Consider the following 16242-nt stretch of genomic DNA (forward strand, 5'->3'; position numbering starts at 1 on the left):
TTTGCACATATGCCGAATTTTATAATAAGATTTCCCATCAAGAAGATTTCTCTTTAAGAGATAATCCAAATTTATAAGCGGCACTTAACGACGTCTCCCCAAATAAAAGGACTGTTAAGTAACAACTTAGGGATTCATGTTGTTCTTATCAATGTGGAAATTAAAATACAGATATGAAATATTTAATCAACTTCCAAAAATTTAGAATTTAGATAACCAAGAAAAGCTATCAGTTTAGCAAGCAATCTGAAATGATTATAATTTCGGATGGCAGATCTGAACTGAAAGTTGATGAAATCCATCAAAAGTTTTAGCTCGTCAATATCATCTTTCATTTTTCTATTCGGTGTATCTAAATTGGCTAAAAATTTTACCCGACCATCAGAATCTATAATGAACAAACACTTACTCGGGTATTGTGTGTAGATGCTTTTGCAGCTCATTTCATCACTTTTTCTAGCCCAAATACGAGCAACATTTTCAAATATCTTTAAAAAATCTCTTCTGATATAAGTAAACCACCTAGCATCACTCTTGTGTGAAGACCTATGTTTCTATTCCTTCTTCTTTTTGTTAAAATAGGTTATTACGTTTTCAAAATGTTCTAACGCGAGCAATCATTTGTTTTCATAGTATACAAGTCGATAACACCTCAGCATGTCATCGTCATTGTGATGCTCAACCAGAAATTTGTACATTCACAATTTAAATTTTTCAAGCAAAGAAATTCACTCAACTTTTCTTCCTTATATAGACAAATAGGTAGCTTTGCGGATATACAAATTTTTGGTTGAGCATCATAATGACGATGACATATTGAGGTGTCATCATCTTGTATACTATGAAAACAAATGGTTGCTTGTGTTAGTGTTATGGACTGTAGTTCAAATCCCGTGACCATCGCACCAAATGTATCCCATGGAGGTCTATCATTGACATGGGGATCATTTAGCCCATGAGAGCTAGTCTGATTGAAGCCTGGGTGGCCCAATGATGAAGATATGACAACATAGGCTACCTTGGTAAATAGGGAAACTAATATTAAAAGATTGCGGAGAATCATATCTTATAAGATTAGATTGGATTTGGTTATGTAAATTGATTATGTAACCTTATAAATCCATAGGTTTAAGGGATAGACTAATTTCGTCCGTTGATGCAACTTGATCTAGATCGTCGGTTTTGGGGGAGCTCAACTATAAATAGAGAGTCTCCCCCTCACTTGTAACTCACTTCATTCTTTCATTATTTCTTTTATTCTTTGAGAGAAAGTAATACAGTTGAAAGCATTTACTCAAACACCTCTCGTGCATAGTTTTATATGGCTTTCTATTGTTTTTAGCTTTCTTTTGGCATAATTGCTTCCACTGTATAAATTGGTGCCTTGGAGGAATTATAAAGGATTCCTTAGTTGTTTGGTGGTTAGGCTGACTTAGGCGAGTTTGGAACGAATAGATTGCCTAAGGCCGCACGGAACGCGAGACAAAAGTTCTAGCCCCATGACATTAGAACATTCTAAAAACGTAGTAATGTATTTTAATAAGAATGAGAGGGAGTGGAAACGTGGGTCTTCATACAGGAGCGAGGCTAGGTGGTTTACTTATATTAAAAGAATTTTTTTTAGGATATTTCAAAATGTTGTTGTATTCGGACTAGAAAAAAAATGATGAAATAAGGTCCAAAAGTATCTACACGAAATACCCGAGTAAGTGTTTGTTCATTATGTATTCTGATGGCCGGGTAAAAATTTTACCCAATTTTGATATACCGAATAGCAATATGAAAGATGATATTGATAAGCTAAAACTTTTGATGGACTTCATAATCAACTAATCGTTCAAAATTGCCATCCAAGATTATAATCATTTCAGGTTGCCTGCTAAATTGATAGATTTTCTTGGCTATCTTGATTCTAAATTTATTGTAAGTTGATTGCATCTTTCGCATCTTTATTTTAATTTACACATTAATAGGATAAATGTGAATCACAAGTTTTTACTTGCTACTCTTTTTGTTTGAGGAGACGTTGATAAGTGCCGCTTACAAATTTGGGTTATCTAATAAAGAGAAATGTGTTTGATGCAAAAACATATTATAAAATTTAGCACATGTGCAAAACTTGTGCAATATATGTGCAATTATAAATTATCATATTTTAAAAATATTATAATTGAAGTTCAAAATTTTTACAACATATGTACAATTATGTTAGTATATATATATATATATGAGAAAATCAATATAAATTTACAAACAAAAAACCAACACCATCTGTTTGTACTTTTGAATGGTAAAAGTAACAATTTATAAGCCTATTGCATTTTGCTATTTTGTGTATCTAAATTGGGTAAAATTTTTACCTAAAAATTAGAATTCGTAATGAACAAACACTTGCTTAAGTATTCTATGTAGATGCTTTTGCAACTCCTTTCATCACTTTTTGTAGCCCAAATACGAGCAGCATTTTGAAATATCTTTAAAAAATCTCTTCTAATATAAGTAAACCACCTAACCTCACTCCTGTGTGAAGACCTACGTTTCCAATTCCTCTTTTTTTTGTTAAAATGCGTTACTATGTTTTCAGAATGTTCTAACGTGAGCAACCATTTCTTTTCATAGTATACAAGTCGATGACACCTCAGTATGTCCTCGTCATTGTGATGCTTAATAAGAAATTTGGATGTAACAACTCGTTTTCCAATAGTGTCGGAAACAGTGGTTTTGGGACCACAATTCTAATGTGTTATTCCATAAATATTAATTATTTAATATTTACGAAGTCATTAGTGTCGTATTGAATTTTGGATAAGAAATTTTAATTTTTAGGTATTTAATTAAGTAAATAGGATTAAATTGTAAAAGCTTAAAAAGTTAGCTCTGATAGTAAAATGTGTTAAATGGTTATTAAATGGGAGTGGTGGACTTGTATAGTAAATAAACCATATAAGATGTTAGTGGACAAATATGGACTCAATTTGGTTAGTTGTTAAGTTATTATTAAAAGGGTAAAGTAAAAACAAAATAAAATCTATCATCTTTCTTTGTTCTTTGTCGAAAGTAGAAAAAGAGAAAAGTCATGGTTTAAGCTTGAGTATTCGACAATTAATATCATTGCATTTAAGTTCATTTTCCACCTGTTTTTCATGAATTTTGTGTTTTTGGGATCGTTTTAGCTTAACCTAGCTAGCCCGATGGTTAATTTATAAAACTGATAAATGTTTTGGAAGATACCATTGATGAATTTGGTGTGTTTTTGAAGTTTAATGGTAGAATATGATGTTTGAGTGTTAAATAGGAATATTTTGTTAAGTGATTTTGTATGATTTTTAAGTTTAAGGATTTAATTGAAAATCAATTAAAATAAGCATGGTTTTCTTAGAAAACTTTAGCATATGTGGATTGTATTTAGGTATAATTGAATTTGGTTTATTTGGTATAAGGATTAATTGTGAAAATAATCATGTTTTGGTCTTAAGGATCAAATTGAATAAAGTGTAAAAGTTGGGGCAAATGTGAAAATTAGTAAATAGGAAATCATTTGCAGTAAATTGAATTTTATATGAAATTGAGGTTGATAAAATGAAACAAACTATTTTATAGATCAAGAACAAATAGATAACCGTAGAAAAGAAAAAGTTGTTGAATAGTCCCTAAATTTTCGTTGTCTCTGTAGTTTTGCCCAAGTAAGTTTGTACGGTTTAGTTGAGTATAAAATTAAATGTTATACTAACTATGAATTGAGATATTGAATATTTTGACATAATTGAGTTGAGATAAGTTGATGTGAGTCAAGAAATTTATTGATTTGAACATTGTTATTCGATATCGTATTGAGCCGATGAACTCAAGATAGGATACAATTAGCATGCCAATAGGTTTTCAATGTGCACAATATGAGTTTGTGATAAAATCAGATTATTATTGATTTGTTATTGCTGACTGAATATATTAAAGTCTAGCATTTGTTGTGGACTATCGAGTTATATTTGTAAAAGAAGCAACTTTGGTTTGAATGGCAAGAATACTTTTTAATTGCTTTGCATTACAAATAAATATAAGTGTTTAACTAGGTGTTTGAGATAGAATACAATAGTGGGTTGAATCTTTCAAATTATTCAAAAAATAAACAAATTCAATCCTAGCTGATTTGAATTGAAAACAAGAAACAAGCCATGTCAGCTAGGTGAGGAAGTTGACGTGGATTGAGTCAGTTGCTTAACACCCCCCTCCGCAAAAGGATGGGGGGAAGAACCAGCAGTTTGTCTTTCATCAACAAGAAGCGTGATTTTGACAGTGGCTTAGTGAGAGCATCAGCCAATTGATCCACAGTGGGTATGTAGGAAACAACAAGATGTTTCTGCCAAACCTGATCTCGAACAAAGTGGAAATCGAGCTCAAGATGCTTTGAGCGAGAATGAAAAACTGGATTTGCAGCCAAGTATGTAGTAGCCACATTGTCACACCATATCCGAGGAGCAGACGGCAGAGGATGCCGCAGCTCACGAAGTAGACAACAAAGCCAGTATAACTCAGAGGCAGTTGTAGCAAGCGCTTCAGATTCGTCGTCAAGGTTGAAACGAAAGAACGGTCTTCTGTTTCTTTGAGCACCAAGAAACAAGATTGGCACCATGATAAATAACATAAGTCGAGGTACTCTTTCGATCAAGTTTGTCTCCACCCTAATCGGCATCAGAGTAGGCAGTTAAAGCATTCGAATTAGATCGACGGAACACAATGCCATGATCAAGAGTTCCCCGTAAGTAGAAAAGAATGCACTTAACTGCTTGCCAATGATGAACAGAAGGCGAATGCATGTATTGAGCCATTTTATTGACAGCCTGCGAGATATCCGGACGAGTGAGAGCCAAGTATTGTAAAGCACCAACAATTTGTCGATACAGTGTCTGATCCTCAAATGTAGTAGAGGAAGCAGCCAAGTCAGCTTGTGGAGTCCACGGGGTTGCAACACTCGAAGCCTTATGCATATTAGCACGATGTAAAATGTCCAAAATATACTTTGTTTGAGTGAGCTGCAAACCATTTGAATGCCAAGCAACCTCGATACCGCGAAAAAAAGATATAGGTCCCAAATCTTTTAGTGCAATCATCTGTCCAAGAAGATTAGTGAATCGTTGTAGAAGAGATGGGGAAGAACCTGTCAGTACCAAATCGTCAACATATACCAAACAGTAGGCTGTGTCACCACCGGCCGAATAAATAAACAGCGAACTATCCGCCTTAGAGCCGTAAAAACCAAGCTTCTGAAGTGCACCAGCAAGACAAAAGTACCAAGCATGAGGCGCTTGTTTTAAACCATAAAGGGACTTCTTGAGAGCACAGACATGAGTCGGTTTTTTTGGATCAATAAAACCCTGAGGTTGCTCCATAAAGACAGGCTCGTCAAGTGCACCATGGAGAAAAGCATTGGAGACATCAAGTTGTCGAATGGGCCAGGAATTCGTCACAGCAATTGACAAAACAAGACGAATCGTAGCCGGTTTCATAATCGGACTAAAAGTCTCAACATAATCAATACCTGGGCGTTGATGGAATCCCTTAGCAACGAGGTGAGCCCGATAGCGATCGATCGAGCCATCAGCTTTGACTTTAATCTAATACACCCACTTACAACCGATAATATTCGAGGCAAGAGATCTCGGAACCAAATCCCAAGTGCCACGAGACATAAGTGCTTCAATCTCTTCTGACATTGCCTTCCACCAAGCTTGGTGTTTAGCTGCCTCAGTATAAGATGTGGGTGTGGTTAAGATGGTGGAAGAGGCGATGTAGGCTCTCGGTTTGAGGCTACCAGTTTTTAAGCGTGTAGTATATGGATGATTGGGTATTGGTGGCAGTCCAGAGGTGGAGGGATGAGTCAGGGAAGGCCTAGATTCGACCAAGGGAGAAACAGGAGCAGCCGCAATGATCTGATCATTGGTTGGGGCAGTAGAAGGCAATACTATATCGGTTGAGCTTTGAGGAGAGGCTAGCGGAGAAGTGGAGGATGGCATCGGTTGGACTGATAGCATATGTGTGGGCTATGGTGTAGTGTTGCCGAGGGAAATAATGGAGGCTGGTGGTGGTGGAGTGACAAGTATCGAGGGCCTGTCATCACTGTCTTTGAACGGAAAAACCTGTTCATCAAAGATAACATGTCGTGAGTGAAAAATTTTATTGGTGGATAACGATAAACATTTATAACATTTATGACGAATACTATAACCAAGAAAGACACATTTTGTAGAACAAGGCTCTAATTTATTCTTTATATACGGGCGAAGCCAAGGATAGCAACAACAACTGAAAACACGAAGAAAATTATATTCCGAGTTTCGTTGAAAAATAACTTGATATGGGGATTTATGGTTGAGTTTTGGGGTTGGCAAACGATTTATGGTATAGACAGCAGCAGCAAATGCATGATCCCAATATTTAGGTGGTACTTTGGAATGATGTAAGAGTGCTCGCCGGTTTGATAATATGTTTGTTTTCTTTCAAATGACCATTTTGTTCGGGGTGTATGGGCATGAATCATACCAGAAGATAGCATTAGAAGCTAAGTGTTTTTCTAGAGCTTGAAATTCCCCACCCCAGTCAGATTGAAACTGTTTAATCGGTTTGCCAAAATATTTTTCAACGATAGCTCGGAATTGAACAAAGCAATTGAATACATCAGATTTAGTTCGCAAAAAATAAATCCATGAATACTTAGTATAGTGATCAAAAAAGACAACATAATATAAATATCCATCAACAGAGGCAATTGGAGAAGGTCCCCACAAATCCGAACATATTAATTCAAGAGGTTCTTTTGCTTTAAAAGTAGAATCAGAAAAAGACAATTTTCGAGACTTGCTAACACAACAAGCCTCACATAACGACAAGTCATGCTTAGAGGAAGCAGACAAATTATTCAAATTTAAGACTTTGTGAACAGTTTTGGAACACGCATGGCCTAAATGAGCATGCCATGTAGACAGGGAAACTGAGTGACAAACTAGAGAAACAGGATCTGCGGCCAGCCGATATAGGCCATCTCTAATGACTCCATGATGAAGTAATTACTTCATCTTGAGATCCTTAATCACAAAATGGTCAGATAAAAATTCCACAGAGATATCATTAGTTTTAGTAAACTGAGGAACATAAAGCAAATTGAGATTAGCTTCTGGAACATGAAGAATATTATGAAGCGAAAAAGAATGAGAACCAATAGTAATTTTATTAGAACCGAGACGAGCAATGGACAGAGATTTACCATTAGTGAGAGTGACTTCATCAGTTCCGCTATACTCAGAGTGGAGACCAAGGTTTTCCAGTTCAGAAGTTAAGTGATGAGAGGCACCCGTATCGATAACCCACTACTTGTCGGAGTGATGAGATGAAAAGTTGTAATTGGCAGTCGGCTTAGGTTGGGTATCATTGTATTTCGGGCTTGGACATTGTCTGGCAGTATGGCCACACCCTCGATAATTATAGCAGGTTGGTTCGGAATGATAGGAGCCATCACGGCCCTTGGAGGAAGAGTAACCAGCTCGGCGGTTGCCACGACCCCTGCCACGGGAGTTGCCATTAGATTGTTGCCGACCGGCATAGTGGGCAACAGCCGCTGGATGAAGAGTCTCAGAGGCACTAATCGTGCCGTATAGATCATCAAATTTCACAGACACTAATCGTGCCTCGATGTTGCGAGTGAAAGGCCGATACTCAAGACCAAGACCCCGTAAAATGTGATCAACAAGATCATCCTCAGAGATCGGTTGATTGAGAGCAAGAAGCTGAGCATATATACGCTTTGCACGATCCATGTATGTAACAATTGAATCAGTGCCGCGAGCGAGAGAATGCAATGAATTTTTGAGGGACCGGATCTGAACACGGGACCTGGAGGCATAGGTGGTTTGAAGCTTTGTCCACGCATCAATGGCAGTAGTTGAACCAACAACTTGAGACAGCAATGGTTCAGAGAGAGAGCCAAAGATCCAGCTTAATACAAGCTGATCTTTAATGTACCAGCCCTGCGCGGATTGATGCCTGTTAACCTCTCTCGCCGGAGAGGCAGTTCCATCAACATGACAGTATAGTTGATTGCCATGGAGGATTGAGGTGAATTGAGTTTTCCAGAGAAGATAATTTGAGGCGGTGAGTTTAATGGTGAGTTGGTTGTGGATGGAAGGGAAAGACATAAGCGAGGACATAACAGAGGAGATATTAGCATCGGTGGTTCCCATGGCAGAAGAAGAAGGATCGGGAAAGAAAGGAGAGAGTGGCATTGAATCCTAAAAGATGGCTAAGCTGATACCATGTAAAAGAAGCAACTTTGGTTTGAATGGCAAGAATACTTTTTCATTGCTTTGCATTACAAATAAATATAAGTGTTTAACTAGGTGTTTGAGATAGAATACAACAGTAGGTTGAATCTTTCAAATTATTCAAAAAATAAACAAATCCAATCCTAGCTGATTTGAATTGAAAACAAAGAAACAAGCCATGTTAGCTAGGTGAGGAAGTTGACGTGGATTGAGTCAGTTGCTTAACAATATTTATAGTGATTCTGTTATGTTACCGGGGGCGGGCATAAAGCCTTTGGGCATGACACTTAGTGACCAGGTGTGTTTTAGACGGATGTTAGCCTACGGGCTAGACACATAGTGCCTAGGTGTGTTCTTGGTCGGTTAAGCTCACTCAAGTGTTCTGGTGTGCTCTGAATGGTTAACCGTGTATCTAAATCCATCATATCGTTCATCGGGTAGATATTAAATGGTTATATAATTTTCTGATTGATAAATTGAGTTGATATTGAACAATCTAGTATAATTGTAAAGATATTTTATTATGAGTATTGATATATATAAACTCATCTATTTAATGTTGTGCTTGACAAGAATATAGTTAATTAACTATTACTGTGTGATTTATGTGTTTATATAGTAAGTTCTTGTTTTAACCGCTAAACTTACTAAGATCTAGTAAAGCAAACTTGTATATATCTTATGTTTTTTTGTAGATTACGTTTTGTGGAAATCGGGCGGTCGGATTAACTCGAAGAATCACACTATCCATATATCTTTTGGTAGTTTTTGAATGTTTATCTTTGAGTTATATGACATGTAATAGGAATGTTTACATATGTTTAGATACTTACTCCATATGGTATACTTTAGCTTGATGTAAAGTTATTTTAGTTTGCTTGTAAATAAGCTTTTGTGTTTGGTACAAGTAGGTTACTTGTGAATTTGATTTTAGCTATTTAGTATAAGTTTCAAAGAAGTAATTGAAATATAGTATAATGGTTGTGAATGGTTTGGTTGGTAATGGTAGGTTTGGTATGTGATTTTTATAAATTTTTAACTACTTTGAATGGAATGTGAGTTTGATTTGAATATTGAATTGTGGTGTCAATGAGGGCACATTGGTTAGATTTTTAAATGTTTGAATAGATAATGTTAATGCCTTTTGTGTGATAGGAAAATTTGGCATAAAATGAACTTGAAAAGATGAGATTTTTATTATTTTGAACCTAAGTATTGATACTTTGGCATTTGGTACCGATACTTGACCATATGAACAGTTTTAAAACAAATAGAATACGAAAATGGTATCGATTTTTATTTGAGTATTGATACTTTATCATACTTTATCATAAAGTATCGATACCTTAAAATAATTATCGATACTCTTATTTTGCAAAGAAAACAATATTTAATTTTGGTATTGATTTTCAAAAAGGTATCGATTTAGTATCGATGCCAACTATAGATTTTCACTAATAACTTTAGAACTTTAAAATTTTTGTAAATCAATCCTATTTCGATCTTGGATTTTACAATTAGGTCCATGAAGAGTTCAAATTCTTATTATGATAAATTATGTGAGTTTTAATTTTTATATAATAGTGATTTTTCTTAATAAAATATTTCTTGATTTGTTGAATTTAGTTGTAGCATTTCTTTACTCAGATCCGGTGATCGAGCCAGGTAAGAGGTGTTACATTGTACATTCGCAAACCTACCCTTTTGTCTATATCATGGGGTTTTAAAGTTTTCAAGCAAAGAAATTTGCTCAACTTTTCTTCCTTATACAGACAAAAAGGAAGCTTTGTGGATGTACAAATTTCTTGTTGAGCATCCTAATGACGATGACCTATTGAGGTCTCATCAACTTGTATACTATTAAAACTAATGGCTGCTCGTGTCAGAACATTCTAAAAACATGGTAACATATTTTAACAAAAATGGGAGGGAGTGGAAAAGTAGATCTTCACACAGGAGTAAGCGTAACAGCCCGGTTTAGAGCCTAGTCGGACAGTGGTTTCGGGACCACAAATCTGAATCAAAAAATATTTTAATATTATTTTTGGTGTCTACAGCATGTTAATTTATATATGTGAAAATTTTATCGTTTGTGTGCTCGATTTAAAAAAAAAAACTTAATCGCGTAAAATGCAAAAGTGGCTAGTTAATTATTAAAGTGCTTATTTGCTATGGCTTTTCTAATGTGGGGTCCTTATGTTGATATTATACCAATGAATTTATGAATGGACTTTTATGGACATATGTTAGTTGATTTTTAAAATAGCCATGCATTTTGGCTTTGTTCTTGCCGAAACTTGAAAAGAAAAGAAGTCATTCTTGTGTTTTAGGTTCGGCACTTTAAGGCTTTAAATTAGGTATGTTCTTTGTTCTGTTTTTGATAATTTTTATGTTTTTGAGATCGTTGCTTTAAATACTAGCTAGCCCATGCTTAAATTTTTGAATTGGATGTGGATTTTGTGATTTTCCATTGAAGAGAGATTGTTGTTTTGTTGTTTGATGATGAAAAATAAATATATGTTGGTAGATTATTATGTTTAATTAAGTAATTTTTGATAAAAATGTGTATTAAGGATTAAATTGTGAAATTTGTAAACTTAGGGGTCAAATGTGAAATAAATGAAAAAAGTGGGCTGCTAGAGACTTAAGGAGAATTCAGCCTAACATGGGTTTAGTGAAATTTTGAGTATTTTGTGCTTTGTGAAATAGGGACTAAATTGTGAAAAATGTAACATGTTAGGGGCTAAAATGTAATTTTCCCATTTATGTGTTTTTGAATAAATTTGAATGAAACGTGTTATTAAATAGCCAAATTTGAATTTATATAGATCAAGAACAAAAGAAAATAGAATTAGATTGGGAAAGCCGAAAGTGGTCGAGTAGTCGATTCCATCCGCTCGTCTTTGTCCGAGGTAAGTTCATAAGTAAATAAATGTCGTTAATTCGAATATATATATGTATTATGAATGCCAAATTAAAATTTAATGAATAATATGTGTAAATGTCGAATTATTTTATGCATGGGAGAATTGTTTACGAGTTTGATACGATTGAATTACAACATCCGAAAGCTCGTACGAACCACAAAATTCCAATAGGTGATTTTGCGTAAGACCACGTCTGGGGCGTTGGTATCGATTTGAGATTTACGTGTAAGACCATGTCTAGGACATTGGCATCGTATATGATTACATGTAAGACCCTATCTGGACAATGGCATCGTTATTTGATTACATGTAAGACCACATCTAAGACGTTGGCATTGTACGAGCTTTTTGAGTTATCCGCATATTCTTTTTGATTCCGAATGGTTCTACGGGAAAATATAAGGCAAGAAATAATGTGAGTTCGATTTAAATGAATCAGGTATGTATTGTGGTGTAACATGAAAATGTTAACTATTTGCTTGAATGCGATTATATATATGTGTGTTCAAGATTGAGAGTATTCAGCCTAATTGTATGAATTATATATGTTCTTTGATAAACTATTTGCTTATAACTTACTATGCTATTTAAGCTTACTGTGTGTTTGTTCATGCATTGTTTTATAGATTTTGGAGGTTAGTTACGAGCTCGGGGATCGTCAAGGAAGTCCGTCACACTATTGATCTCTATTTCGATATTTTGAAAGCTTCAAACTTTGAACGTATGGCATGTATAGGCTAGCATTTATTTTGTTTGGTCTTGAATTTTGTAGATATTTAGCCATGCGAAAATGGCTTGATATTAATGCTAATGTTTAAGAAATTTTGGGACATGGTATATATGTGTGATATGCTTGGTATATGAATTTGGTATGATGAAAGGATATATATATATGCATATATGGTTCATGGTTAGTTAATTTTTGTAAGCTTGATATAAGGATGATGGATTGTTTTGGTTGTGTTTTGCTAATAAAGCTATGATAGTGATTTTTAGTCTTGTATTATCTAAACTTGTTAGTATGATTTGTAGTATAATTTATGTGTGGAATGGTTTTGAGATTTGGCTTGATTAAATATGTAAAATGCTAGGTATATTCGGTCTATTAAGTGGCATAATTTGGAAGTGATAGGTGGGTCATTTTAGGTGTGAGATGATGATATGATTTGGCTTGGTTAATTAAGTAAAATGGATGATTATATCATTGAGGATGCATTGGTTAATTCGGTTTATGTGATGTAAATGTCAAGTGTGATTGTTTTTGATATGCGATGATTATGCAATGCCATGAGAATTTGTTTATTGGTGTGGTTTAAAATGTATCTATATTTGGTTATATAAATTGTTTTGTAATCTATTTGACAAATGATAAAAATTGATCCGGTCTCTATGTAAGATAAATTATGATATATGAAGCATATTTATATTCGCAATAATAGGTAATATATATATATGTCATGGATGAATGGTTAAACAATTGGGCTAGTATAATGTGTATATTTAGTAAGGCTAGTTGGTAATGAAATGACAGGTTTTAGTTTAACATCGAATAAAGAAAATTTGTACTACCTTTGTGGTTAATTTTGATAGCTGAATGAGAGATAAATGGACTTGAATAGTATATGTAATTTTGGCATGATGTATTATTACCTATGAAGTTGGTATGTTTGGTTAGGCAATTGAGTTCAATAATAGCTATTAATATTATGGTGATTTGCGCTACTTTAGTAGTATTAAAAGTACATTGGGGCTATGTGGTGATGTTAAGTAATATTTTATAAGATAATGATTATTAATGTCGCATGATATGGAATGAAATGGTTTAGTATGCGTTTGTATATAGGTTATTAAAATGTATGATCAATAATTCGATATGAAATAGATGTATATCGATGGATATCTTGTTATATGCTCATTTATAAAATGAATTATGTCGATGTTTGGCTATGATAAGTCAATGTATGACTTTTGATTGTAAAGTGATCATGAAATGTTCTGATATGTCCGGTAATGCCTCTAAGCCCTATTCTGGCGACGGATATGAGTTAGGGGTGTTACAATAAGACTAGGTGGTTTACTTATATTGGGTGACATTTTTAAAGATATTTCAAAACGTAACTCGTATTTGCGCTAGAAAAAGTGATGAAAAGAGGTGCAAAAGCATCTACACAGAATAACCGAGTAAGTGTTTATTCATTACGGATTTTATTGGTTGGGTAAAAGTTTTACCCAATTTAGATATACCGAATAGCAAAATGAAAGATGATATTGATGAGCTAAAATTTTTGATGAACTTCATCATCAACTATCCGTTCAAATCTGCAATACGAGATTTAACATATTTCTGATTGCCTACTAAACTGATGACTTTTCTTCGCTATCTTGATTCTAAATTTTGTAAGTTGATTGGATCTTCCATATCTTTATTTTAGTTTCCACATTGATAATAACAACGTGAATCCCAAATTTTTACTTGATGCTCCTTTTGTTTGGGGAGACATCGATAAGTGTCGCTTCCTTATAAATTTGGATTATCTCATAAAATCAAATGTGCTTGATGTGAAAGCATATTATAAAATTCAACATATCTGCAAAACTTGTTCGGCATATGTGCAATTATCAATTATCATATTTTAATTAAAATTAAAATTTTAAAAATATGAAAATCGAAGTTCAAAACTTGTGCAGTATATGTGCAATTATATTAGTATATATATTGGAAAACCAATACGAATTTATAAATGGAAAACCAACGCCATCTATTTGCACTTTTGAACGGTAAAAGTAACAATTTAAAAGCATATTGCACTTTACTATTCGGCGTATCTAAATTGGGTAAAATTTTTACCTAGCTATCGGAATCCGTAATGAACAGTCACTCGGGTATTCTATGTAGATGCTTTTGCAACTCCTTTCATCACTTTTTCTATCCCAAATACAAGCAACAATTTGAGATATCTTTAAAAAATCTCTTCTAATATAAGTAAACCACCTAGTCTCAGTCCTATGTGATGACCTACGTTTCCACTCCCTCTTCTTTTTGTTAAAATATGGTACTACATTTTCAAAATGTTCTAACGCGAGCAACCATTCATTTTCATAGCATACAAGTCAATGACACCTTAGTATGTCCTCGTCATTATGCTCAACTAGAAGTTTGTACACCCGCAAAGCTACCCTTTTGTCTATATCAGGGGGTTTTAAAGTTTTCAAGCGAAGAAATTCGGTCGAATTTTCTTCCTTATAAAGACAAAAAGGTAGCTTTGTCAATATACAAATTTCTGGATGAGCATCACAATTACGATGACTTATTGAGGTTTCATCAACTTGTATACTATGAAAATGAATGGTTGCTCATGTTAGAAGATTCTGAAAACGTAGTAACGCATTTTAGCAAAATGTGAGAGAGTGGAAACGTAAGTCTTTACACAAGAGTGAGGCTAGGTGGTTTACTTATATCAAAAGAAATTTTTTAAGGTTATTTCAAAATGTAACTCGTATTTGGGCTATAAAAAGTGATGAAATGAGGTGTAAAAACATCTGCATAGAATACACGATTAAATGTTTGTTCATTACAGATTCCGATGGTCAGGTAAAAATTTTACCTAGTTTAGATACACCGAATAGCAAAATGAATGATTATATTGATGAGCTAAAAGTATTGATGGACATCATAATCAACTATCTATTTGGATCTACCATCCGAGATTATAATAATATTAGATTGCCTGCTAAACTGATAGCTTTTCTTGGCTATCTTGATTTTAATTTTTTTAAAGATGATTGCATATTTCGTATCTGATGGTCACTAAACTAACTATAAATACAAAAAAGGCAAGCGCACCTATCGAACAATAGTATAGCTATGGTGAGTAGAGAATATTGTATCCACGAGGACTAAAAGTACTAGTAATTATCGTCTTCTTATTATTTAGCAGACAAATTGGAGTGATTGTGTTTTAATCTAAAATTACTAAACTAATTTATCTAAGAACACAACAGAGAATGAATCGAGGAAATAATCAAATATTAACTAATGAGATAGACAGTACCGAGGAAAGAATCCACCTAAACTTCACCTTTTATTATGAATTTGAATTAAACGATTTATTCACTTGTGTCTTGATCCGTAGAAATTCCTAAATTATGTTAATATCTCTTTCGAGAGTAAGAACAACTGACTTTAGCAACTGACTTTATGTTGATTAATTGGATCTCTTTCTAATTAAAACCCCTATCGTCACATTAACTTGATCTATGGATCCCCCTATTATATTTGACTCAAATCCGATAGATTTATGTCATCATATTTCTAGGATTGCAAGCAACTCCACTCAATTATGCTAGATCTACTCTTAAACAAGGACTTTTGCTCCATTAAAACAAGCACATTAAACATGAATTAATATCCCGAAAATATTAAAATAAGAAATAAACATACATAATTGAGAACAAGAATCAAGTATTTATTGCGTAAAAACAGAAATTAAATAAGAGGATTCATCATAGGTTTCATCCTCCCTAGGTATCTGGGGAATTTAGTTCATAATCCTGAATAGAAACATCTCAAAGTTAGAATAGCCACAAGACATACGGAACTATATAAAACTTTAAAAGAAATTAAAATGAGATCTTCAATCTTGATGGAGATCCGCTTCCGAGTTGATTCTAATGGTGTTCTTCGAGTGTTTTCTTTGATCTACTCTATTTGATTCCTTATCTATTCTTCTAATTGGTATTTATAGTCTTTAGAATGCTCAGAAAGCCTAAAAATTGGATTGTTCTGTGTATTTGGGAAGCAAAGTGCGAAATCAACATGAGTTGGCACATGGGCGTGTGGCCAGCCTGTATGGAAATGCCCATCCCGCATGGATCCTAAAAACAACTCTTTTTGTTTGATTTTGGCTCGTTTTTTGCTCATTTCACTCTCAAATGCTCTCCTAAGTATAAAAACATGAATTTAAAGGATTAGGAGCATGAAATTCACTAATTTTCATAATTAA

The sequence above is a fragment of the Gossypium raimondii genome, chromosome 7 (genome assembly GCF_025698545.1).
Source record: "Gossypium raimondii isolate GPD5lz chromosome 7, ASM2569854v1, whole genome shotgun sequence".
Classification (NCBI taxonomy): Eukaryota; Viridiplantae; Streptophyta; class Magnoliopsida; order Malvales; family Malvaceae; genus Gossypium; species Gossypium raimondii.